Raw genomic sequence first — 23656 nt, 5'->3', positions numbered from 1 at the left:
TACGAGTATTCCTAATATGCCTTGTGCAACACTGGTATAAACCCAGCAATTTACCACACACTGCAAGGTGATTTCAAACATCCTCTCTAATCCTATGTAGGCCTAGTGTTGGAGCTGAGAGGTGAAGCAGAAAGACTAAGAAGTATTAGGATGCTGAGGAAGAGATTGAGCTGGAGCCTCATGCTGCCATGCCTAAGCCCCACGTCACAACCTCCTCAATTAAGAAAAAAGTAAAGTAGTAAATATCTGTAAAAAACCCTGAAAAACATAGAAGGTGACTCCCTTTTGAGAGGAATGGAGGGCCCTGTATGCTGACTAGACCCAGCCTGCTGTTCATTGTCATCTTTGAAAGGTCATGGGAATAAGGAGAGGTGCCTATGAACTGGAAGAAAGCAAAAGTCACCCCAATCTTTAAAAAGGGCAAGAAGGAGAACTCAGGGAGCTACCAAAAAGTCAGGTCAACTTCAGCTCAGTCCCTGGAATGGTGATGAAGCAGAGAGGAAAGTGGTGGTCATCTCAACTTCAACAGGGTTTTCAACACTGTCTCTCACAATATCCTGATAGACAAAACTCAGGAAGTGTGGACTGGATAAGTTGACAGTGAGGTGGATTGAGAACTGGCTGAAAGACAGATCCCAGAGGATCATAATCAATGGCACGGGGTCTCTCTGGAGGCCTGTCACTGGTAGTGCCCCCCAGGCTTCAATAGTGAGCAATATTGTTTAAGTTACTCATCAGTGACTTGGCGGGGGGGCAGAGGCCTCCTCAGCGAGTTCACTGATGGCACAGAGCTGGGAGGAGAGGCCGATTCCCCCGAGAGCTGTGCAGCCCTTCAGAGGGGCCTGGACAGGCTGGAGAGATGGGAGAGGAATGGTCTGAAATTCAGAAAAGGCAAATGCAGGCTCCTGCCCTGGGGAAGGACAACCCCAGGCACCAGCACGGGCTGGGGCCGACCTGCTGGAGCAGCTCTGCAGAGAAGGGCCTGGGGGTCCTGGTGGACAATGAGCTGTCCATGAGCCAGCAGTGTCCTGGGGGCCAGGAGGGCCAGGGGGATCCTGGGGTGCATTAGGGACAGCTCTGCCAGCAGGTCAGGGAGGTGATCCTGCCCCTCCACTGAGCCCCAGTGAGGCGTGTCTGGAGTGCTGTGCCCAGCTCTGGGCTCCTCACGACAAGACAGACATGGAGCTCCTGGAGCAGGTCCAGAGAGGGGAAACAAGGATGAAGGGACTGGAACATCTCTCTTATGAGGAAAGTCTGAGTGAGCTGGGCCTGTCCAGACCTGAGAAGAGGCAACTGAGATGGGACCTCATCAGGGTCTGTAAGTATTTTACGGGAGGGTGTCAGGAGGAGCCAGGCTCTTCTCAGGATTGCCAAGCTTAGCACAACAAGCAGAGAATTATGAACAGCAGGTTCCACCTGAATATGTGGAAGAATTTCTTCCCTGTGTAGTAACCGAGCACTGGCACAGATTACCCAGAGAGGTCATGAAGTCTCCCTCAGTGCATGTTCATCTGGACAGAACCCTGTGCCATGTGCTCTGGGATGGCTCTGCTTGAGCAGGCAGATGACCTTCCAGCCTTATTCATTCTGTGATTCAGAAAGATTGTTGTGCTACTACAAAAAGATCCACAAACTCTGTGCCCAGGAAGGGAGGAGACAGAAAACTGCAATTCTAACAACTGACATCAGAGGATGAGCAGGGTATGGAAAGTCAACACATCAGAAGGGCTTTGTTTATCTCAGTCACAGACAAACACAAACAAGGCTTCATTTGCTTTTGCACAAACAGCAGAGTGTGCTACAATAAGCTTTTCTAAATTGATTAGCTGGAGAAGGGGAAAGCAGATCTTCCTAGCAAGTTGCTTTGAAGATTCATTTGTAAGCAGGGGAGGGATGTGATGAGTGATGGTATGAAGTGATCCAGAGGAGAGGTGTCCGTGCTGCTCCAGAGAACTCTGCCTCAGGAGATCCCATGGAGCTAATCTTCAGGTGCAGCTACCAAGGCAGTTTTTCCTGAAGTTCTTGGGGAACAGACTAGTTTTTGACACAAGTTTACCATGCTTAATTTGATGCTTTCATATAAGCAGCTCCATCTCCATAATCAAGAGCTTTTCTCTTTGCTTTCCTGTTTGGATTTTAAGCTTGTCTAGCTACAGTATTTTGACAAATTTAGAGTACACCGGCATTCGGGATATAATACATTCAAGTGATGCTGCTGACAAGCCGTATCCAAACTGAGACAAGTCTGGGAATCCATGGGGTCATGGTGAAGTGCTAAGAACAAAGGGAAAAACTTCATGGGGAGGGATTGTTCACTGGTTTCTGACAAAGAGTGTCAAGCTGAGAGAATCAGCTGCTTTGAAAACGTCTCACATCATCATATGTGTCTCTTCTGATAAAAACATCAGGTAACCCTATGTTCCAGATGTAAAGTACTCAGCTTGCTTATTGACTGCACAGTGGTAAATTCTTCATTAAAGCTGGTTTCTAGCTCTATCTCAGAAACTGAATGTTCATTTAAGTGAAAAGTGACCTGAAACCATTGCTACTGAGCAATTTGACCTTATGTAGGAAAGTCTGTACAAGTCATCAGACAGATTGCAGTAACACATCTGAGAGGTGAAAGATAAAAGCCCAGTTACACTTGGCTTGGAAAAAAGTGTTCTCACAGGAACATGTTGCTCCATGAACACTGCCATTCATAGAAACAGATAAGGTTTAGGCATGGTTTCTAAGGTTTAGGGGAGTCTGGGGACCAGACAAACATCCTTTCTTGAAAACAAGAATTTAAATTGTTTGCTGAACTGAGATGGACCTATCAACCCAGGCCAGAAGAGAATAATCCCCCAAGAAAACTGCCATGCATACAGCTGGTCTTCATGACAAGAAGGGGAGATTGAACTTGTGGCTCCTGCATGACAACAAACTTGTGTAAGTAATTAGCTAAAGACCATTAGTTTCTTAATTGGCTAGCTATTCCTTCCTTCTTATATCTGCAAATAAGAGGGTAAATTTTCCTGTGACAGAAGACTCAGCTATAAGGTTATTTCCTAAGGAGAGTAGCTTTAAAGTAGTTTTTAAATTTTTGCTTTTCTCTTGAGACCTGATGAGACAGAATCTAATTGTTTTAATCTCTATGAGTTCAGAAATTCAATGACCTTTTTATATATGTTTATGAAAGTAAGACCATTAACCAGGCAGGCGGTCCCACACCCTTTCATCTCTAATCTATAACTTTTCATTGGAACTACGTTTCACTGCTTTAGTTCCAGCACCTCTAGGTGAGCCTCACATTCCAATCAAGGTAATTTCCAGCTAGTGGTAATTTTTATCCCCCTACTTTTACATTGATTTATAGAAATTGTGATGAAAGATTAGGGAAAAAAAATCTGTTAGTGTTAAATTGCTTCTTTATTTTATAGCAAGCTGGTTACATTAAGCAAAAAAGATATTAAACTGCCATACCGGCATCGAACAGCAAGCTGAATTAGATTTGCGTTTTGAAAAAAAGAATCAGCAGAAATGAATTTATATTTCCTTAAATGTTGCATATATGCAAATAGTGTTCAGTGAGCAGACAGTTCAGTAAACCTACAGTATGCTATAAAACCTCAGCAGCATCTGAATGGGAATATCATAGAAAAAGGAGTTATGGGTGCAAAATATGCTTGGACAGAAATCACCATTTCCCTGTACAATTACATAGTTTATTACAGTTGATTTTTCATGCAATTAGTATATTAGATCAGGATGTTCTAAGTTTCTTTTTTCAGCAATCTGCAAAATATTAAAAGCAATAAAATAACAAATGCAGACATTTATACTGAAGTGCCTATGGGGCAAGTTGCCATATTTCAGGCTTACTAAGGACTTTATTGCCAAATCCCAAATTATAGGACTTTGACATAAAATGAATCCTTTTAGTGCAGCTGTGTTTATTTTAGTACAGAATATGACTAAGTTTGAGCTTTAGTTCAGAACATGAACATGGTTTTGAAGGCAGATTGTGCAGTTGCTGCCACTTAGCATGCTTTGATTCATATGATGGAAAGGCCTCAGAGAATACTTTTACAGTTAACCAGATTCTTTTCAAATCAAATCAAACTGGAGCATGGGATTCAGGAACATATTTACTGTCCTCTAGCTGCTATGACCATTTTGTCCTTTGAACCAGAACAGAGCTAGTTTGAAGTAAAACTTAACTTAAATGGGAAAAAAAATTGTCCTCAATGAGTCCTCAGCACCAGCTGGGTCTCTTCCTATGGCACTGAACTTCTTGCACGTGTAGGTACAGCCTCCAGAGACCTATAGTAAGCACCAGAAATTCCTTTCCATTCTTCATAAGGAAAAATTCCAGCCTCAATGTATTGTGGATTTCTCAGGTAAGTGCTTTTGAGGCTCTGATGTACAAGTGAGATCATAAATTATCGAGCTACTAAACCACAGAGAAGTTTAATGTGATCTTTCCCAAATAGCAGTTAACCTAATATTATCCTACAAAAACACCAATGACATTTCAAACCAGGCTGTGTATGTCATTAGAACAACATTGCTTATGTCACATCATACTCACTGGCTTGCATGAAAAACCCGAGAAACAAATATCTCCCTTTTGTCTTTATTTTAGACTGTAAGGCCACTGGCTTAGGGACTTCAACATTGTCATATAAGAACAGAATTCCTCATTCTTCATGACTTGTACTTGCTGCTGTTTATCAATTCAGCAGCATCACCTCCCTGTGTATGCTCTTCATGAAAGCTAAGCGTATCGGTCCACACATTGGCAATTAGGGATTTCCATCTTTAGTTAAGTTATGCACTCTTATTGAAGTGCCTCACAAGGACAGTCAGTCTCAGTAATACAAAACCTCCTACAACAGATAATGGCATTACTTCAATGTCAAGTACCTAGATTTTTTAAAATAGTTTAAATTTTATATCAAACCATAAAAGTTATGCAGGATATTTTAAGTCGAGTATAAGCTCTGCTTCTGTGACCTTATATTTATCTATATCATTTAGTGATTTTATTTATTTTGCTTGAGGATAATAAATAACAGTAGTTACAGCTAGTTTCCGTGCAGCCAGACCATAATTAGTGCTCTCAAGGACAGAGTTCAAGTGAATATCACCTTTTAACTCTGTATCCCCTCAGGGAAGTTTAGTTGTTAACATAGTCTCAAAAAGTGCAAAGTAGTATGTAGCACATACAAATTACGTAGTTATGTAATTATACAAATTACACTTGCATGTAATATGTCATCCATAAGAGAAAAAACACCACTAAACCTTGTGGAAAAGAGTTTCCTACTTTTAGAGGAACTAAATTTAGATGCCTAATCTAAACACCAAGGCAGCCATTATCTGATTCTGTTTATGATCTAAGCAGAGCATAATTGTACCTGTCCCTGCTGAGGAACAACATAATTTTCATAGTGGGTGGAAGCCAGTGATACACTGGGAGGGATTAGGAAATACATGAGCTGGATAAAGTCTTTGATTCTGAATGGAAACTGGAGACCCTGGCACATCAGGGTCAGGAGTTTTCTACCAGTCAGGACTTTGAGGACATGCTGTGTAGACCATATTCAAGTCCTTGCCCACACATAGTAGATCCATTTTTATACCTTGCCAACAGACATATTTCACAGGCTTTGCTGGATTTGATTCAAGGATAGAACCAGTCTTGAGTTTCCTGAGTTGCCATTGGCTACATTTTTATAAGGCTGTGACCTGTTACTCAATTTTGACATTGCAAATGTACAGTTTGCTTTGGTTTTCTATGTGTGGGGCATAGCAAGCTGTGAAAGGGTGACACTGGAGTGCTCTAGCAATGCCCACCACACCAATACAATCCTCTGTGGTATCTGGAAAGCAGCAGGGTGCTTTCCACTTTAATGCCAAGGGAGCTGGTAGTGCAAGAACCTCTGTGTAAGAGGCATCTTTCACCAGGCAGCAGCACAGGACTGACCCTAAAAAGTTGTAGGAAAGTGAGAAGCAAATGCTGAAATGTAATGTCTGAACACGGAAGGTCTTCCCAGGAGTTCTTAAGAATAACAAAGCTGAGGCAGGACTTTTGCCTGCCTGTCATTTAACTTAAATCATAGCTATTCCCTGACAACACAAGATCAATTTGCAATGCTTTGGAGATTCAGTGTGTGTTTGCTTCGCTTGCTTTCTCTTTATTTGGAGAATATAAATGAGATAGGAAAAAAGACAAAATTTTCAGAGGAAATCTTGTTCCCAAGGCAGAGAGCAAGCAACTAGAATAAAAAAGCCTTTTCTTGATAAGGAATAGGGTGGTATTACAGAGCCATGAACAAAGCAGCACTATGTAAACCAAACTTAACAGAGTCTGATGGACCAGTCAGGTGTGTAAAAATGTAGACATCAGAAATCTGCTTACACAATACTGCAAAGCTTTTCAGAGAATGCATTACTGCTAAAAGGCAGGTACAGTTTAATCCAGACTGGGAAATCTGTCTGCACTTTTGGATTTCCAGTGAAGGAACCTGCTGGTGGCAAAGCAGGAGTTGTTTCAAGCCTAGGCATGTAGATGCAGGGAGCAGAAGTTGCTTATGAGAGGTAGGTGAAATTGCCGAAGAACACTGGGACTGGTTGGGAGTTAAGGCTGAAATAATTAGCTGTGGGGCAGGTGAATGATCATATCCCACCAGGAGAACTGGTCATGCTCATCTTACAGAGAAGACTCATATACTGAGGAATGACTTACCTCTTTTTGAAAGTGCAAAATGTTCACACAGTAACAGAAGATCCCAAGATGTACATTATCTACAGCAAGAGTGGAAACTTAGACCACTTTATCACTGTACTACAAGAGAACTTGAAATATTCTGTGTAGATAGACTTCAGGATGAATACTTAACATCTTTTGAAAGATGCAGTGTCAAAACCACTAGAACTTCTAGAAAAGAAAAAAAAAAAGAGAGGTTCATGGAAAATTAAACTTTCTAGTTCTGCTAAGTGGATAAAGTGTAAGGAGAGCCTTATTTATACAGAGAAATCGTACCAGGTGCAAAGCCAGCTTTCAGTAGTAGGGGGAAAAAATACCTCTGAGTGAGGGACCGGAAAAAAAGGCAAGAGTAAAAAGGCAAGGGAAAATTATTTAGGACTCATCCACAGAGCACAAGAAGAAACTAAATTATGAAGACCTGTACAGGTAAATTCCAAAATTCAACACCTTTTGCTATTTTGAAGCTGAAACTAGAACAACAGGTGCTGCAAATCCTGTCAATCTTTGTAGTGGTTTTGTGAGATGGGCAGATGGGCCCATTATAAAATCATCAACTTGTACACAGCATTTCAGTACAGCTCAGTTATGACCAGTGCGTCTATTCCCATGTTTCAATTCCCACTTTATTCCTTTGTAGTGAATGGAGCACAAATGCAGAGACACAGCAATTAAATTGTCATTCGCAAAGGCTGGAACCGAAGCACATCTTTCCTACAGGGGCATCTATGTCTGCTTTCACGTTATTACTAGATCCTTCACTGTTTCCTTTTCAGTGGTTTTACAGTTGCCTAATAATTAGATATTCAGTTAACTGCTAAAAAAACTCCTGGAAATGTGATGTGAAAAAGAAAAAAATAAATGAGAAAGTGGTACATCTGTTTGAGGAAATGCAGAGAAAGCCAAACTCCACCTCTCTGCAGTCATCTGCCTGGACATTGGATGTAGATTGTCTGAAAGCAATAGAGTAGGTAGAGCTGCACATCAATTTGCACACTAGAACTGAATACATTAGTTTGCCACCAAGAAAATGTGCTGTTCCAGCATTTTGGGCAGCCCTGCCTCATGTCCCATTAGCCCTGGCCATGAGACTTGCCCAGTCTTGTTCCCAGATGAAATTAATTCCTATCCCAGCAAAGCACAAAAAATTATCTTAGTTTCTTAAGCTATAATTAGATGTTTCATTCCCCTTGCACTGACCTTCTGCTTTTGAGAAAATTTTGTCTTTGTTGTTAGATAGGAATAGTCTTTTCCATATGTAACAGGTTTTCATTAATCATTTTTACTGGTGTCCTTTCAAAATTACAGGCTCTAGCATATCTCCAATTAACACCCGGTGACATTTTTTTTTTAAAATCTGTTTCTACGTGCAGGAATTGATTGACCAAAGATGATAAAGATACTGGCATTGCTGTACAAATAAAGATGGAAGGTCAGGTCCAGAGTGAAGAACAACAGCATCCTTCAGGCTAGCTAGGGAAGGGAAGGACGGGGAACACAAGTGCAGTGAAACTGAGGGGCAGATAGGCAATAACTGATAAGAACACAGGCAGAAAGGACAGATGATGCTGAGGTTCATAAACCCTTCTGTATTTCTCGAGGGTTAGCAGCATTCAGGCAGAAGCAGGAGCTCACTTTATTTTAAAAGGTGCTATCTTGGCATTACAGAAATAGACTGATCTCTGACTGGCATTACATTAATCAGCCTCACAATCATTGCTATAACAAAACTCATCTCTGTAGCTACATAGGGTATGGCTATAGATATGCAGAATTTGGCTCCAGCAGAGCATGGTCAGGGAGTACTGCAGCAGCTGATTTTCTGACGGCAGTAGAGCCATGCCTGTATTTATCCATCCTGCTGGGCTCTGTACCCTGCTACTCAGAAAAGCGGCCTTTGCCATATCCCAACGTGACAGATCTATCAAAAGATCTGCTTCTTGGTGACAGCACTGCACAAAATATCAGGTGCAGAACAAGAGAGGATATCAAGGAGTAGCTTAGTTATCTTCGCTTGCTCAAAGTCTGTAAAGTAACAATGATGAAGCTAATTAATTGAAGGCAATTAGTGCAGGTATCTGAACAAGGAAGAAAATTTTACAAAATTAAATAGATCAACTTTGGATGTGGTTGTATCTTTTTCTGCCTTGTCATGATAATTTCTATGGAGTTACACAGTTGACATCATAGGAAGAATTCAGTTTGATGTGAAGACATTTACATGTAGGCATTCACAGACAGATGCCTAAATTCTATTTTTAGTTAGCAAATGCTAAGGAGCTCCTTAGGAAGAGTTCTTTTGGACACCTGCCTGGGATTCAGGTGTCTAAACATAGAAAACCCATGCTGTTTGGGTGCTGTGGAGATGCCTTGACCAGTCCCTAGCACACGCTCCAGGCAGTTCTTCTGGACCTGTCTGGTAATGGCCAGTCTTGACCAGATATCTGGGGGACCAAGGGGCACCTCAGAGGGCCCTCAGGACTGTGGGCAGCTGAGAACTGTCCAGAATGGCCTTGCTGAAATTATTTTGGCTGTCTTGTGTTCAAGAAATAACTGGCACTCAGTGCCACAGTCTAGTTGAGCTTTGGCCATGGATTGACTCAGTATCAGAGACTTTTTCAACCTAATTGATTCTGTGATCTGAAATCATTTTCTGTATCTGTTTCTACGAATACATAGCAAGGTTTTATGCTTAAATGTGCATGCAAATAATGCTCTTGAAAGTAGATGGTCACTGTCAGCTGAAGTTCCAGTTATGTAATTAAGGTAATTTGCTGTATCTTTATTAAATCCATGAACTTCTCCTTTGTTAAAAAAAAAAAAGGCAGAAGGCAGCAAACAAAATCAAACAAAACCCCAAAGAAATCTGTCTTTGCACACAATTTATTTGTGTTTCTGAGTTTTTTAAATGAGGTCTCCACATGTGTCTCCATTAAGTTTTTCGTTCAGACCAGGAATGCATTTCCAAAGCCAGATATCTCCATTTTTCCCAATTACCATGCCTTGCTTTATCTCTTGATCTAGTCTCATTGCACACATGATGAGGGATTAACTGGTGAAGCATTTAAATACTGTTTTTCAAAAGCTGTGGTGCAACAAGGGACTAAGAAAGTAATAAGCAGAGAGACCTTCCAAAGTAGAAAGAATCTTCAGGACAAAATTCAAGTTTACCTAATGATTAGTTAGTAAAGGGATTCACTAGCAAGCACAGTAGGGAATCAAGCAAGCAAACATCCAGATTAATATGTTGTATTAAATATTAATGAATAAAATAATGTATAGCATCTTAGTAGGTTTTTTTTTGGTAGATCTGTGAACTACATGGTCAATGGAACAGGATATAAATAAAAAATATTGATTTTAATAAGGTATTTGAAACATTTTGAAATATTCTTACATTCATTGGTTTGGACATACTCGAGGTACCATGCTTTATCTACCTGTAATATCACACTGAGACACCTGACATGGTGTCATGGTATCTTCACATTGGAAAAATGAAGAGAACGTGTATTGGTTCTACAAAGAATAACAATATATTTCCTTGAGGATGGGACAGCAATCTCTTATTTTAAAAACTGGCCAAAGTGTTCTCACTGTTTATAGTCTCATGTTCAAGGCTACAGAGCCCACTTTTCAAGTAAGTGCTGGAAAGAACTGCTAGGTAATTTGAGTTCCACATGAGGAGCATAGCAGGGAAACACATTGAGAAACCACATAGCCTGTCTCCTTGACTAAGGCTCTGGAATTTTGGGTGGCTCTGGAGACTTGAGGAGCACAGTGAGTCAAAATCTACTGTTTGTAATGTGGTACTAAAACCCACCACAGAATCATTATGTGACTTGATGACCCAGACAACCAATTTCCCAGTCCATGGGAGGAGCCCACAGAGGAAAACACAAATACCTAAGGCAATGCACCAAGGAACCTCATGATGTTGTCTAGAAACACTGAAGGAGATCCAAACTGGAAAATGCAGAGGAGCAAATCTGAGGAATCATACACTGCAGGACAGATACTCCATGGGAGAAAGGGAACAGAATGGTAGCAAGGCTGAAAAAGATCTGAGCAGTATACATAGGAAGAAGGGTCAGAACTGGGATTGAGCTGTTCAGTAACAACAAAAAAATAAGCCCAAACTAATAGCCAGTGCAATTTGCAGCTCTTTTACTAGGTGCTCCACTGTGTGCAGTCTGTAATACAGAGTTTAGGAGCAGGAAGGCACTAGGGCCCCACTGGGGTCCCATGGGTTTATCAAGTCCACCTGGGAGATGGCAGGGTTTGGGTGGCCCTTCCTGATGGCATATTCTTGAAAGCACACCCCAGACACTGCCATCTGGCTACCTTCATGCCAGGATGAATTGGAAGGGATCCAGACAAAAGCAAGACAAATGACAAAGAGCTGGAGGCAATGACTTCAAAGGAAAGATTAAATGAGCTAAAATATGCATAGCATAGCTAAGGAACCACTGTATGTCAGGAACAGGGAATACAGTAACAATGAGCCATTCCTAGGCAGAGGTATAAATGAAAAGATTTATTATTGTCAGTAAATAGGCAGGAGGAAGAATTCGTCATCTTATTAATATTCTTCTCCTTCAATTTTTGCTCTATACATGGTAGCTTTACCATATCATCATGGAATGCCAGCAGCAGGAAGGATACAAGCACTGAAAAAAAATCCTGTGTTTTTTACTAGTGTACTTAGAATTTCCTTTTATAATTCATTTAATTGCCTCCTCTCCTTTCTTACTGCTCTAGGTCAGGCTCATCATTACACAGAACTAAGGAATCAGTTCTCTCTGAATCCAAGACTATTTCAACAAGGCAAGTTCAAAATAATCTATGAACATTTCCACTACTGCTACAAGATTATTTCTTCTTCTATGCCTTGTTATTGCAGGACCAAACAATCCTGCCATTCCTTGGGCTCATATCATTGCAATGAAATAATAAATGATATCATGATTTTTCATGAGAATTCCTCCTCCTATCTTTTTGTTGTCATTGTTTTTGATTTTGTTTGGGGTTTTTTCTGTTCTGTCTTTGGGGCACAGGCAGAGACATCTGCAAACGGATTCATCCAAGTCTCACCTCTCAGAGGGAGAGTCCTTGTCCTGTCCAGTTCCCCATTTAGGTAGATTGCAGCCACTCAGGGAGGGCAGACTCCAACTGTGCTTTCTGTTTGTGCCTAGGACAAGTCTTTCCATGTTATTCTCCCCTATGTCCAAATGTTAATTTTTCAACAGCCACCTTTGTACTGTTTTCCTTACATTAGTTTCTTCTTTGATTACTAATGATGGTAAGTTTTTCCCAGTAAGGATTTTTTCCCTAGTAAATCTTTTGAGGGTGTCACTCCCACTATAACTTTTCTTCTTTCTCACTCCTTACCCACCGGTATAATTTATACAGCTCCTTTTGTGTTATTTTTAATATCAGAAGGTCAGAACCTCGGCTGCCTATAATCATACAAGTGAATGTTTAACTCTGAGGAAGGTTTTCTTGGATCATGGAAGACTGATATCCTAGGCAGTAAAATTACCCCCAGTGATATGAAGGAGAAAGACACTTGTGTTGCTAACAAGTCTTTTATGAGTTAAGAGCATCTCGTCCTTTATGTTCAGCAGCCATTTGCCCAAGAACTGAAAGAACTGAAAGAAACATCACTGAATCAGAGAAGTTACAGCTGTGCAAACCTCACACACTGGGAGTTGCTTTGTCTGCTCTATGCTCTACTCTTTACATTATGGAAGAGCTCCCTACACTACCATTTGCTTTCTTTTTCAGGTCATAAACTCATTCCCATTCATAATGGAAAAAAGGAGTAATACAAACCAGAGCATGGAAAACTACGTTTTAAACCAAAGTAAGTCTGTGGAACATATTACAGGTTAAAAATGTTTGAACATCTTTTGCTAGAGTTAGTAGCTTGAACAGTATGATAAAATTCATGGGAATCTATGGATTTTGATGAATTTCCCCATGTAAAATTGGTTTTGAGTAAGCTGTTTATGGGAGTGAAATGGTGCATTTTGGCAAAGAACCTCTGTACGATACATATTTATAGTTCTGTGCAATATCATGCATACATTTACAACCAAAATTATATTTCACGTTGCAATATTTTATATTGTCAAAAATGAGAATTTGTGGGGATTTTATTTTATTTAGAAGTGAAAATAGATGGAATTCAATTTTTTACAGGCTCTGGTAACACCTTTTTTTTTCTCTTCTTGTTGCTTTCCTAGTGAGCAAGCAATCAAATTTTAAAATGATAATCTTTTCCCAACCTTTGGCTATAGTTAACAATGCTACTTAGAGACAGCAGTTTGAAAAGTTGCAGTATAATTGATGCAGCATGAAGTGAATCAAGAGGGAAAAGTTGATATGCAGATATTAACATAATCCACTCCTCACATTCCAGAGGAGTTCACATTCTTTCCCAGCGTAGAGTTTCCTTATTAAAAAACACTTCTACTTTTATAGTATTGTCCTTTCTTGGATGCACAAATGACAGCTTTTACATCCTGAAAGACATGCTGTAGTCTCCCCTGCTGTCATAGCCCGGACATTTGGAAGAGAAAAATGCCCAAGTTTGGGGTTTTTTGCACAAGGATCAGTCAGCCAATAGCAGGCTCCTCATGCAGCTGTTTCTACATACATACAGAGTTAAAGACATGAATAAACCTCTTAGCTTCCTAATAACATGTAAACATGCTCAAATCAGTTCTGCACTAGATTATTGATTCTCATTTATGTTACTGCCTGAAAACATATGAGAGTGGCTCAGAGGAGATGCTTTTATTTTTTTAAAGTTTACTTAATTGTTTGAATAAACAGACATAAAAGGGAAAGGGCAAATGAGTTTGTTCCCTGAAGGGATGAATGCACTGCTAGCTTTCCAGTGGGGCATGTTGTTTCCTCTCTACTGCAAACATACTTGTGATATTGCAAAATTCCAGAATAAAGTCAAAGGTTTATAAACCACCTTATTTGGGCTCATAATGAAGGTTTCAGGCGCCTGTTACTAGCACAGCCATTTTCCAAATCTGACCATGCACTTTTCAGATGAACCAGTCTTGAAATACCTCATTTTTCCATGCTCCACACAGAACCAAGCAGTCACATCTGTGATATCTCACTCTCAGAAACAACATAGCAAGTTTCTTCTGCTGCTTCAAATAGTCTCTTCATTTAGCATGGGCACCAGTGTGTGAAGAGGAAGGGACAGAGGGATGTGAAAGAGAAGTAAAGAAGTCAAGTGTGGTGGTGTTCCTCCCTCAGCACCTCTGCTGGATTCCTACCTGGAGATTACACAGACAATCCAAAAGCTCAGTAGCACATCCCCATCTCTCCAGCTGTACTCACATGGCACATAGGTCCTGCAGTTGGATATGGCTATTTGCCAGCTAGACACGTCAGAGGAGATCCTATAGGATCTCCTTCCTGACAGCTGTTTTTCAGAAATAGAGCCAGTGTTAATAACAGAAACCTGCAGATGCAGTGGCTGCTCAGCACATCGGAAATGAGGCCACTTGCATTTAACAGCTTATAAATGGATTTGGCTTTCTAATTTCAGGACCTACATTTGGGAGAAAAAATTCTAAATTCATAGTATAGTTTTCATTTTTATCCTCTCTATAGATGTGCAGATCTTTAATAATTTTCAGTTCTGTGCATGCACATTATAATCTAAGTATAAATCAGTCAAATGGTCTTCCTGTATATAAATTTAGCATTCCCTGATCAATGTATCTTTCATATGCATGAAAGAACTACCCCACATGCTACTGCAGCCTCCTACATTTCCCTGTTCTTTTATTCAGCGGTATTGGATTTTCTTTTTTTTTTTTTTTTTTTTGAGCAGTCATACTCCTCTGACAGTACATAGCTGTCATGGTTCTGTCTCACAGGTTTCTATACATCAGAGACCAGCTTTAAAACTATTTTGACAGGTTAAAAGCTGGGATTTTTCCAGGGACAGGATGGAGAGAAGCAGGAATGAGAGAAGTGAAAAAGAGTATTCCTTGACACCCCCTAATCTCCTCAGTGCAGATGGCACTGTCATTTTCAAGTAGCTTCTGTGCACAACAGCCATTGCAAAAGAGTGAAAGTTGGAATGCTGAAAATAGTCTTTTTGGGAGATACATGCATATCTGTATGTGCATCTATCCAATATTCCCAGCTGTGAATGCATGAGCAGACAAATGAGCAAAGCTTACCTTCTCTCTTCCTCCCCCTGTCCATTCACTAAAATTAATTGTTCCCCAAGATGCTGTAGGCCACATTGTTAATTATTGTCTCTCTCTTCTGCACCTGAGGCATCACACTGGTTTAGAAAACAGCCTGCAAACAGATGGAGAGCTGCTGGAGGTGAATCTGAAGGTATGTGAGAAAAAAGAAAAAAGGGAGACAGACTTTATGATACTGGAGGCTCAGATGGTCTATTAATTTTCAATAATATCCTGGAAAGGAAGGAGGTCTCTACATGTTTTTAGGCTTAATTTGTTTTCAAAAAAGGAGTTACAAGAGCCAATTACTTTTATGATTTCATCACAATCACTTATGCTTAAAGGGTATTTATGGGAAAATATTCCAATCACCTCTGCACCAGCCTTGCTGTTTCTTAGACAACCCTTCCCCTGCAGGCAGCTGTACGTGCACTGTTCCTGACAGGACCAAGGCTGGCTGTCTTATAGACCAGACAGAAATGCCAGCTTGAACTGGATGCTGCATGCAGCCTCTTGCCTGCTGCCTTAATGCCACTGGCTCATCCCCAACACCTACCCTAACAACCTGATTCAGCCACTGTGCTGCCACAGAGAGCCACAGCAGCCTGGGCAAAGCTGTCCCTCACAAGCCCAGCCTGCCTCCATCCCACTTGCATGAGGCAATGTCCTGATGCAATCCCAACAAAAATGCTTCACTCTTTGATCCAGCCTGGCAATTAACAAAAAGCCACTGCAGTTGTTGACATCACATGGTTTTTCATCTTCCCAGGCTGAGGATCAAAGGTGGTAAAAGCTTAACAAGGAGACAGGGATGTCTCTAATGGTGCTCAAAGCTGTTCTGTCCTACTGAGGGCACTGCAAAGGCACACAAAGCACAGGCATCCAGATTTACCTGATGTGCACCATGCCAACTTCAGAACAGGTAAAAGGGTTTCCTTTTCATAAGTACCTCAATGTGATCATTTTCTGTGTAAAGGTACCCAAGAGATGTATCCAAAAACCATAAGCGCTTCTAATAGAGCCATCTTGCCCTCTTCAAAGGGAAAACTATTGCTGCACATAAGGAACATTTTCTAAATGGGGAAAAAGCCTTCCAGACTTGGCTGGAAGTCCAGCTCTGCACATTAGCCAAATTACTTCAGAAAGGCAGTGGAAAAGGTATTAATAGATTTATCAAATGACTATCCAAAGGAATCCAGATATTTTAGCCAAGAAGCAAGAAAGAGCAAGTTAATTATACCATGACCACACCTCTGATCCATATAGGAGCAAGGAAGAAAAGGTTATACCTGAAATGCAATGGCCACCCTTCTTCTTCCAGTGTTGGCATTGTGCATATTTTGTGGAGCAGAGTCTACTTGGTAGAGATTGGTACACAATTTGTCATGTGTTATACACAGTGTGTCAGGCTGTTATGTGAATGTGCAAAGGAACTCTGGAAGTTAAGTATGGTACAATTTCCTCCAGAACCAAATTCTGCACATAAGTAATTTGCAATCCAGCAGATTCTCAACAGCCATCACTTCATTAAATTCTTGGTATAGAAACAACTAAATGCATAATGCATTTTATATGCTCCCATACATTTAGATAAATAACTGAATCTACTGTCTCTCAGTTTTTCAAAAAGCCCATCAAATATAATAATTATGTTACAAGAATCATTATCATCAATCACCTCAATCAATAGCATTATCACCTGCACAGGTTAAGAAACAGTATATTGTTGCATGACCTTGAGATTCCTAGTCAAGGATTCTTAATCTGCCTTTTCTCTGGCTCTGAAGACGGTGCAAAATGTGAACATCTAAAGCCAGTAGGGCTGAATATGTCTCTAGCTCTCTCTCTCTGTGCAAAAGCAGTATCAGGGCCTCAGGCACTCCATTTGCCCCATGGGTAAGAGGTGGAGGTAAAGGTGGCTCCTGCTGAACCATCTTCCCCCTCGGTGCTGCAGAGGATGAGATGGGTAACTGGCCAGTGGTGGTGCTTAGCCAAAGCACTGCAGACTTCCCAAAAGCAGTGCTGCAAATAATACTAGGATTTGATCTGGAAGGGACAATCTAATCCAACACTATTTTAGATTCCTTTCTTTCTTCACTGAACCCTTTGTTTTATTTTGGACAACATTTCTCTGGTAAAATGCAATTGTCTATAATGAATTGCTTTTCCCAGCTGTCACTGTCATTGTACTGAAAATTCAGGGTCATTTATTTGACCTGTAGCAGAGGTATAAGACTAAGACTTTAGCTCTTCTCCATGCTAACAGGAGTCTTTACTCTGGTAAGATCAGTTCACTGATGGGGGCTTTTGGCTATGGATAGGCACAAAAGAAAGATGCCAATATTTGGATACCTATCAGACACTAAGGTTTGTAGGCTGGGCTGGGAGCAAACTTGTGCAATGGTGGTGATATGTCACAGACTGTTCCCTGGCCGTCATGGGCCCAAAGACACGTCTTCCATTTCTGCGTTTTATGAGGCAAAATGAGAAAAGATCTATGAAATCAATTCACACTCTCAAAGTGGTGCTTTAGTCATGGGTCACACGATTAGCCACATCTGCAAAGCAGTACATTTGCTGATTGCTAAGTTCTCACCTCCAAGAACCTGGGCTAAATTTTAGTTTAAACACCTTGGTACATGGAAAAAGTGTTGCAATTGCACACCTAAATGCCAGGTATTTCAATGAACATATGAGTAATGGAAGTTTTCTCCTCTGAAAAAGAAAAAAGGTTGTAGCTGAAGGTTCTGGTCTGTTTTGTATCATTTGTACCCCCTCTTGCTGTTCCAAGATATTTTTGCCCTTCAGAGCCACAAGGTATTTCCAGTGAGAACTATATCTCAGCCAGGCTTTATCTGTTAACTTTTAACTCACACTTGGTACAAAAACCTTTTACATCCCCACAAAATAAGATTTTGCCTCTAGCATCAATTATCATTAATCTGGCCTTCGAAGAAGCTTAAAGGTTTATATTGCCCTTGTTCTCCTTTTTCATGTATCTTGAAAGATATTTGCCTTTCTTTCACCTCATGGCACCTCAACATCCTCCTCACTTCTCAAAGATATTTGCTAACGAGGCTTTCAGACATCATTACCCCACTTTTAAAAATTCAGCAGTGACACCGATACATACAACCTGATTTAAAAATGTCTTACCTAGCCAGTTCCTGACTCCTTATGCTGCTAAGTAAGGTTACAATTTACCCACAGACTACTTCTGTATCCATGTAAGGCCTGGTGCAGTTATATAAGTAAAATATGGTTAACAGTCTTCTAGTGCTGATAATTGACAATAGTAAGGCTTCAGCTAAAGGGCTGGTATTTACAAAATGTTGGGAGCTGTCAATAGACATCAGAGATTTTTTTGTATGCCTCAAATGGATCACGTAGGACACCCTTCTGCACAAGCCTGCCAATGACTCCAGTGACCTTGCTGAGCTCACCCGAGACTGAACAGCCCAATGCAAAAAGGACAAAAGAGAAAGCAAAAGGAGAATGAAAAACAAACAAACAAATTCTCTGTCATAGCAATTAGCAAAGCAATCTTTTGGGGATGATGTCAGCACAGGCTGGCATCTGCTCCTAGAGGAGTAAAAAAAAAGGTGAATGGCAGACAGGAGTGAAACATTTCAACAGAGAGGGAAGACTTGCTCTAAAGTTCAAATAGGAGACATTGCTAAAAGGAAAGGAGAAAAGAAGAGCATGAGAAAAGCCTATGAGGGATGAGAGAAAACAAAGATAAAGGAAAAGGAAAGCAAGCAGGGAGAATAAACAGTGCATCATGAAGTAATTCTGCCAGGGGACCATGTCAAAAGCCAAAACCAGTGCAGCATTAATAATGGCACTATAGTGGAGGAGAGAAATCCAACCCAATGGTAGCCAGGAGAGTACCCAAATGTACATAAAGCCTTCATTGAATGGATGCACCATGAGCAAAACTGTAAGGAAAAGAAAAAAGTTTGCACTAATGTCTCATTCATTCTTTCATAAAATCTGAACTTTCCCCAAATCAACACAGCCAAAATAGCTAAACTACTTGCAGTACTTATATGTAGTGCCTGCACCTGTCAATGAGTGATTATTAATTTTCTGTGCATAGGTCATGTAAAAAGTCACGTAGTTTCTCTGTGATTTAGTTTCCCATCTGTAAAGCTTCCACCTCTGCTTCATTAAAGGCAAAGAGGCAATAAATTAACATGGAAGAATATAAATAAAGAAGGACAAAGCAGATGATTTAATGGCAACATCAGGCTCAGGTCCAGATTAAAATAAAAAGCATATAAAACAGTGAAGCAGTTAACTGATCTATTTTATAATAAAAACATAAGCATCTTCCAAAATATATCTGAAAAGGAAACAGAGCAATTCAAAGTGCCAGTATGAAGTTAAATTCCTCTCTTTGTTGTAGGCATTCACAGGCTCTGCTTCCCTGTTGTCTCCCTTCTAGTAAGACTTTTTCTGTTCTTTACTCCTCCTAATTGTCAAGGTTTAAAGGACGCTGAAGAGCACAGGATGGGTTCATTAGAATTGCAAAGTATCACTGCATACCATTTGCAGCAGGGCACCATTTATCTCTGTTGCCACACCATACTGTGAGGTGGCACCAAAAACCAGACGCTGCAGTCCAGAGCTAGGGAATGCTAATCATCCTACATCAGACCCAAACCATGCAGGATTCAAAGTTAACTGTAGTTGAGAACATCTGTTCAAGGCAATAAATGACTCCCAAAGGCAATCAGGAGTTGGCTTTAGATTTTTGACATGACCAGCTTCTTTCTGTTGGCCTGGAAGATCTGGGTCAAATTCTTGGCCATTTGTTTCAATTTCTTGTGTCTACATAACCACTTCTGTCCCCTTCCTTCAATGGAGGGAACAACAAAAGGGTTTCTCCACAGACCCTTTGAAGGCTACCAGGTTGTCACCCATGGTAAAAAATGAACACAACCATGTCTTTCTTTGCTTAGCTGCAGTGAAGTAACAATATAATTACAACTCCTGCACAGACCTCAGTACAGCAATCTATGCATAAATACCATCCTAAAGGAATCTATCCGTCCAGTTGTCCAGGTTCACCCTCAAGTCATGTCCAGACTGACACCTGAGTTTAGTCTACCTCATAAATTTTTACCTTTCTCCAAAATTTACTTTAAAAATATTTATATTTTAATGTCTTTCATATTAAATGCCACATGTGTTCTGTCCTATAGCAAAAATAAGCAGAACTGGAAAAGGTACTCAGTCAGCACTACATTGTAGTGCTGAAGCACAGCTAAGAAGTAACTATGAGGTTGCCAGATCAGAGACTGCACATTAAGTTACTAAGCATTTCATCTAAGTCTGTAGTCCTGCTCTTCTTGAAGTCAACAGCAAGCCTGCAGTTAATTGCAACACTAGTGATGTATTTTAGGGAGCCACCATAAAGAGGTAGGCTGGATTATCTAATGACATATACGTATTTTACTAAATGTGTTACTTGTCAAGCTAATTAGTTACCCTGGAAATGAAAAGGTCAACCCTGCATAATATTTGCATCTCATCTTTCTGAGTCAAATTTCCTGTGCATAGTAGGTGGAAAGAAATAAATTCAGCTGAAGTTGTGAACGGCTGATAGGAATACTTTGGCAGGCAGAGAAAAAATTGAAAAAAGGTTTTCAAGGCTGAACTGAATCTAAGACCATGGAACACGTTCATGAGAAAGACACCAATACCATGGCCACCAGCTGCATATTGTACAATTTGTTTCGAATAGCTCTGCAGCCAAGCAATACATTGAAACTGTCAGTCACACTTTACACTTTTTCCACTGCTTCTACTGCTCTATACTAAGCCACATATGCAAGTTGAGGAGAAACAAGGCTCATGAAATTACTCCAGTGCTCCAAGGTGCTATTTTTGATCCCAAACTTCCACTCTGTAGAGAAGAGTTACCTGACAAGCCACACTACCATGTGCACACTCCACCGTATGAATATTTCCCCCTATTTCTACAGCTGGAGGAGAAATCCATCACAATATATCTATTCTACATGCAACTCACTAATTTTGAAGCTCTCAGAGCCTTGCACATCTATAGCAGCCCTTTTCCAACACCTTTGTCATCACTTATATCTGAAGTACTTGGCACAACAACACATGCTTGAAAGATATTGAAAAAGCCATCATAAAGAGGTTAAAGAAAAAGCATCAGAAGCCTTTCTGAGAAATATCAAACCAAAACAAATAGAATGTTTCAGGGCAGTCAGCAGATTAACCAGGAACTCTGGAATTTTTTTATTTTTCAGTGAAACAGCCGGCTTTGTGTTTCAGTCTGTAAACATCCTATGCCAGAAGAGGATCTTCAGAGACTCTTTGTCCTTGCTAAAGGGCTTTACTTAATGGGGTGTTACATGAAAAAGCATATCTGTCTTTCAGGAAAATGTGCCCTGCGGGCTCACTGAAACACTGGCAATATCTAGAGGAAAAGAAAACTAGGATATGAAATATGTCCTGGCTATTGCAGGTTTAAATATATATTAAGTCACTCTGCTAGGACTGAAAACTCTGGTGTCATAAATTTCCCAGCAAACTGTGTGCATTAAGTAGGTGTCAGGGGACCCTGCTCCCTTCAACAAGGAGTCACATCTTCCAAGCAGCGAATCTCGCTGTCAAAGGCTTGACTCTTGTTTGCAGAAGTTGTCCAAGCCAGCTGTGAGCTCACTCTCCAGACAGACTCTCCATTGCAGGGAAGCCGTGGGATCCTGGGGCCTGGGGCTCATTCCCCTGCCAGTGGGCTTGCTCCTTGCAGCACTTCCACTGTGACTGACACATGAGCTGGGAATTTAAAGCACTTGCACCTATATTGCAAATGGTTACATCATCCTTCAAATGACAGGTAATTTGAAATACCTGAATTATGTTGGACTACTTCCTTTGTGAGCCAGGATAAGAGCTTTGCACCCCACTTAGCTGGTCTACATGTAACAGGAGCAAGCGGATTGCGTAAGATGCAATATAAAGAAAGCTTAGCTTACATTTCAAAACCCTCCATTCCCCATAAGTCTGAACCAAAGATTTAAAGTCAGATATACTTAAAGATGCCCTTTTTTTTTCTGGTGCATATGCAGGTTTATGGACAGGTAGTAGGAATCAACTAGTCCATTATAAAGGAAGTGAACACACAGTTCTAAGCTTCAGAGGAGACACACCCCCTCCATATATCTTGCATCAGACAGATTTTCCTGACTCCAAACACCAATGAATATGGCACTTATGTTCACCCTTCTCTACTCATGGTTCATCTAAAAAATGCTTCCTTCTGGCTCTGAGTTACCCATCTTACTTGTCAGAAGGGATAATAACTCCTTTGTGTTACATCAACTCAATTATCTGGAAAGGAAAAAAACAAAATTTCCTGATTTTACTCATAAGACTTGGGCAAGAGAGATTTAGGAGGTAGAAGTAAATTTTTAAATCTCTTTTATGATCCTGTCTGAAAGCTCTCTCTCTTCCTTTATTTGATTTTGACTTGGTTCAAGAGTATCTGTCTTGTATGCAACTGTTGAAATCTTCTAGAACTATCAATAGGTACAATTGTGGAATTAATCTGAAAAGGTTTTGGTACTTGGAAGGCAAATATTCTGTGTCAACTTTAGCATTTTATGAGGAATATTGAAATTCCCAGTGTTTACCTCAGGGGCTCTAGTACCTTTAAACCCAAATTACCTTTGAAGCCAGTAGCCAACAGTTCCATTTGGTATCTTCTACTGGTTTAGCTCCATGCTGTGCTCTTTTCATCACATCACCCAACTGTCCTACTCTTGAACTGTTTTTTGTCCTGCCCTTTAGCATACATCTCGCTGTAGACAGAAAAAATGTAAACACCAATGCAGACTTACTCTTAAAATAAATGCTCCCTTAATCAAAATTGGATGACTAACAAGCATAAAAGTATGGCTCTAATACCACACATAATCGTTTATCTCATTGCAAAGAGGCATACATCTTTTGCATTGTGTTCCAGTAGTGTTTTATACCCACTTTACCATAATCTAAATGAGCATGCACAGCACAGACAAATGAAGATTCTAGCCCATCTTATGCATTTGCCTGGGGAGCACAATGATGTTTATTGTGTGTGCTTTTAAAAATAGTGTTTCTATAAATAATCACATTAAAATGTAATGACAAAGCAGTGGGCAATCTCACTGCCTAAACAGTTTTAATTGTGAGACATACTTTTCATAAAAAAGGGGTGCTTTTAAAATATTTCTTTTCTGGACAGCAATTTTAATAAAGTATATTTTAAATATATATGAGCTATGGAATAATTTTGTTGAAGAGAATTTAAACTTGTGGATACATTAGCTCAGCATGTGGGTACTGCCAACCACACTTAGAACATTATCTGGGATTCACTTAAGAGTCCAAGCCAGGGACTTAGCTTTAAACAACTTTAAAAACTTATAAAAATGGCAACTGCCAGAGCATGTATTTCTTTCCTTGAACTTACTTCTGCACAAAGGCTGTAAGAAGCTTTCACTTCTCCATCTGCAGCATCCTTCCTATTCCCAAAACCACCACAGCTGTGAAGTTCAATAATGCATAATCCTTCAGGAAGAGCAAGTATGGCTTCACATGACAATATTTGCAAGAGCTGATTCCAGCTCCCATATATGACTTTAGATCCTTTTCTGAC

The 23656-nt window shown here is 40.3% G+C and overlaps 1 long non-coding RNA gene across 5 annotated transcripts in view; it reads right to left on the bottom strand.

The window, feature by feature from the left end:
• The window catches only part of LOC107201832, a 339704-nt gene that overhangs the window by 178450 nt on the left and 137598 nt on the right, over nucleotides 1-23656 (bottom strand). For 4 of the 5 annotated variants that reach the window (XR_001520413.2, XR_004496131.1, XR_004496132.1 and 1 more), the window contains exon 4: nucleotides 14974-15097. The exons of the other annotated variant lie outside the window; for it this stretch is intronic. This is a non-coding gene — a long non-coding RNA (uncharacterized LOC107201832). The remainder of the gene's footprint in view (nucleotides 1-14973; nucleotides 15098-23656) is intronic. 5 annotated transcript variants of the gene reach the window in all.

This window comes from Parus major, chromosome 1 (assembly GCF_001522545.3).
Source record: "Parus major isolate Abel chromosome 1, Parus_major1.1, whole genome shotgun sequence".
Lineage (NCBI taxonomy): Eukaryota > Metazoa > Chordata > Aves > Passeriformes > Paridae > Parus > Parus major.
Note: the sequence above shows the minus strand (reverse complement) of the source record. Positions and strands in the feature narration are given on the sequence as shown.